This window comes from Haliotis rubra, unplaced genomic scaffold (genome assembly GCF_003918875.1).
Source record: "Haliotis rubra isolate DU_JTF1 unplaced genomic scaffold, ASM391887v1 Scf6, whole genome shotgun sequence".
Lineage (NCBI taxonomy): Eukaryota > Metazoa > Mollusca > Gastropoda > Lepetellida > Haliotidae > Haliotis > Haliotis rubra.
The window spans coordinates 4299388-4304023 of NW_025767301.1; positions in this window are offsets into that span (position 1 = coordinate 4299388).

Below are 4636 nucleotides of genomic sequence, written 5' to 3' on the forward strand. Positions count from 1 at the left end.
TTAAGTGTAGATAAAAGCAGTCTTCTATTCTCCCTGATAACAGAAAAGATGGCTCTACCATTGGAAACAGATTTGCTCAGTATACTTGTTTTGTTTTTGCATACGTTGTACGTGTTTATATTATAATTCCAAACATCAGAAAACGTTGTTAAGGATGCGAACAAGCCCAATAATCTCAAACTCCGCAAAATCTTAAATAAATACATTTTCCAATCTAACCATGTAGTTCAAGGGAGAACTGCCTTAGTCCACGTTATTAGTCCGAGGAAAACGGTTAATCATTATTTTGGTCAAGGAAGCAGTGCGTTAGTGATCAAGTTTGCTAATCAAGGCAGGAGTGCTTTGTGGTTCGGGTAGTATGGCTCATCGGGTAGAATGGCTCATCAAGTTAACAGATCAAGGCAGGAGTGCGTTATTGGTTCGGGTAGAATGGTTGTTCAAGTTTGCTAACCAAGGCAGCTAGGAGTGCTTTGTGGTTCGGGTAGTATGGCTCATGGGGTAGAATGGCTCATCAAGTTAACAGATCAAGGCAGGAGTGCGTTATTGGTTCGGGTAGAATGGTTCTTCAAGTTTGCTAACCAAGGCAGCTAGGAGTGCTTTGTGGTTCGGGTAGAATGGTTCACCAAGTTTCCTGATCAAGGCAGCAGGGCGTTATTAGTTCGGGTAGAATGGCTCATCGGGTAGAATGGCTCATCAAGTTTCCTGATCAAGGCAGCAGGGCGTTATTGGTTCGGGTAGAATGGTTAATCAAATTTCCTGATCACGGCAGGAGTGCGTTATTAGTTCGGGTAGAATGGCTCATCAGGTAGAAGGGCTCATGAAGTTTCCTGATCAAGGCAGCAGGGCGTTATTGGTTCAGGTAGAATGGTTCATCAAGTTTCCTGATCAAGGCAGCAGGGCGTTATTGGTTCAGGTAGAATGGTTCATTAATTTTCCTGATTAAGGCGTCAGGGCGTTATTGGTTCGGGTATAGAATGGTTCATCAAGTTTCATGACTACGGTAGGAGTGCGTTATTGGATCGGGTAAAATGGTTCATTAAGTTTGCTGATCAAGGCAGAAGTCCGTTATTAGTGCAGGTACAATGGTTTACCAAGTGTTCTGATCAAGTTAAAAGAGGGCGTTATTGGCAGTAGTCTCAACACGTTACCAGATCCCGATGGAAGGAGAACATTTGAGTAGCAGTAGAAAATAGTAGACCCAAGATTGGGATGTAACAACCAACATATGCATCCGTGGCATCATGTGAAGGAGTAGTCTTCCGTGGTGTGCTACTATACGCTAACAGACACCAAAGGAACATACCATTTTGACCATAACATTTTATTTGTCGTACATATACACATCAGTAAAGGGCTGTGGGGTAACCTAGTGTTTAGAGCGTTCGCTCATCACGCCAAAACTTCGGGTTCGATTCCCCACTTAATTGAGTACAATGTGAATCCCATTTCTGGTGTTCCCCGTCGTGATATTGATGGAATATTGCATTAATCGGCGTGAAATAACACACTAACTCACTCACATATGTAAATAATTATGAAAACCATGCTGATTAAATAAATAAACTCAAGGAAACCTTTAGTTAACCCATCCTTAAGCCAGTCCGTACTACCTTCGTACTGTGGTCGTCTCTCTATCTACTAGTATTTTTAACTTCGTTGATAAAAAAACATGTGTCGATCTTGGATTGGTGAGATTAGATATGGCCTGGCGTATTTTGGTCAACATTAATCTGTCGTACGGACCCTGAATATACCAAATGCAGCCGCTGCCAGTCTAGAATGTGTGGCACGTCAAGATCACCACAGTTTAATGAAGAAAGTGAGTTGGGTTTTACGCCGCTTTTAGCAATATTCCACCAATATTCCGGCGGGGAACACCAGAAGTGGCTTCACACATTGTACCCATGTGGGGAATCGAACCCAGGCCATCGACGTGACGAGCGAACGTTTTAACCACTAGGCTACCCTACCACCCCAATGAAGAAAGTATCTGGGCTCCTTTTTAATGTATTTTGTTAAAATAATTTAAGAACTTTTTTTCTGTAAAATATGTTCATTTGGGGACTCGTCTAGGTCAGCACGTGAGGAAGTGGTTACTTTTCAGCTTGCAGCATTTCAGTAAAATGGAACCCGTCAAGGTCCGGGTTAGAATATTGATCTTCAGTAACCCATGCTTGTCGTAAGAGGCGACTAACTGGACGGGTGGTCAGGCTCGCTGACTTGGTTGACACATGTCATCGGTTCCCAATTGCGCAGATCGATGTTCATGCTGTTGATCACTGGATTGTCTGGTCCAGACTCAATTATTTACAGACCGTCGCCATATAGCTGGGACATTGCTGAGTGTGGCGTAAAACTAAACTCACTCACTCACTCAGTAAAATGGAGAATGAATGAATCTCGTCTGTATGTTATTCATTGTACCAGCGTCCAAACTTACAAACATGTTCCTCCCATGTCAGTCTAAGCTGACTTAGGCTCAGTATTATTCGTTACATTGCCTAAGTTTATTGCTCCCATGTTAAATGCTCATGAACTGTTGGCCCAGTGGTCCGAGGCGCAGCAGTTGTGCAGTTAGGCGCAAGAGAACCAATCTTCGTTGCTTCGAATCCTGAAGCCAGCCTAAGTAATGTGGAGGTTTGCAAGCAACATACCCTTACTCGTGAGATAAAACAAATTTTCAAACGTCTAAACATGTGTTATATCCCGCAACAAACTGAGTACTCGTCAAATCAGCAAGTATAAACAAACACAAGCGAGTATAAGCAAGTATAAGCATGCATAACTCATGCAAGTGCTGGTCTAGGTTAAAATAGTGTAACAGGCATTACATATAAGGTTATCATCGGTGACCCTGCATGCCTGCTGGACTGTTTCCCTCTATAGTATCAGTGCTATCGGACAAGGTCCGGGATAGAATTGGCCTTCAACAACCAATGCTTGTTGTAAATGGCGACAACCGGGTGGTCAGGCTCGCTGGCTTGGTTGACACATGTCATCGCATCCAAACTGCGTATCTACAGAGCGATGCTCATGCTGTAGATCACTGGATTGTCTGGTCCAGACTCGATTATTTACAGACCGCCGCCATATAGCTGGAATATTGTTTAGTGCGGCGTTAAACAACAAACCAACCAAAGCTATTGGACAAACACCTTTGTGAATAAAACAGGGAAATATGCAAATTTCAACTAATGTCTATGGTGACTTGGTGAAATGTATCAACGTTGTTGCTCGTGTTGATCAATAATATGAGACAAATAACTAAGACACGAGTTTAACATTTTGATGTGTCCAAACTGGCTGTCAAAAGAAAGTACACACCACTGAAAATTGAATTTGGCCAAAATGTTATAAATGTTTCCATAGTGAGTGAGTTTAGTTTTACGCCACACTCAGCAATATTCCAGCTATATAGCGGCGGTATGTAAATAATCGAGTCTGGACCAGACTATCCAGTGATCAACAGCATGAACATCGATCTGCACAATTGGGAACCGATGACATGTCAACCAAGTCAGCGAGCCTGACCACCCGAACCCATTAGTCGCCTCTTACGACAAACAGGGCGGTGGGGTAGCCTAATGGTTAAAGCGTTGGCTCGTCACGCTGAAGACCCGGGTTCGAATCCCCACATGGGCACAATGTGTGAAGCCCATTTCTGGTGTCCCCCGCCGTGATATTGCTGGAATATTGCTAAAAGCGGCGTAAAACCAAACTCAGTCAGTCAGTCAGTCGTACGACAAGCATGGGTTACTGAAGGCACATTCTAACCCGGACCTTCACGGGTGTTTCCAGACAATAAATACCGTCGCCTGACTACAGCCAACGTAAGGCCAAAGGCACAACCACCGTACCAGTATCAAATACATCAACATGGAATAACCATTTCTCTATTTCTTGTTTGTTTAATATTTAGCCATCATCCATGAGTGAATAATTTGTATAATCAGTCTATATTCATTATGAATAAATCTTGTATACTGAAATATAGTTTACATATATTTACATTAAATCGTAAGAACATCTTCTAGTTACGTTCTTAAGTTGTATGGTAATTAAGATTTATCATCTTATAATTCATCATCTTTTTTATTGTTTTCTATATTTAATGACAGCATGCCTGCATAATCGTTTAGTTTAAAAACGAGAGCAGACCTATTTACTATAAATAACTTAGGCAGTCAAGAAGTCGGTGACAGCGTCACGTGTCGCCTAAATAAGGTAACGAGACGTTAGGCCAAAGCTACTAATCTGTTTTTAGTCCGACAAGCGTTTTGTAAATGTGTCGTTCACTTGCTAACATCGTCGAATATGTCCAACTTCCTGCTACTGAGAAGTCCCGGAAAATAGCGCCAGGTCATGGTGACCTGAACGGGCGGCGGTGGTTGACAGCAGCATATATCGCTCAGTGGCTCTAAAGAAATGTACACTCATATACAATACTGGCCGGATGTCTATTGAGGAATAGTCGCTAGGCTTTAATGTCTCATAATAACCACGGGCCTATCACTGTTACATAACCACCGTTAGCTACCACTAACCTGACCACAGCCCATCAGTTGTCTGCAGAATTTAAACTGAACTTTAATTTATTTTAATGTATATTCATTTAAAAAAACATAGGGCCGGAAAC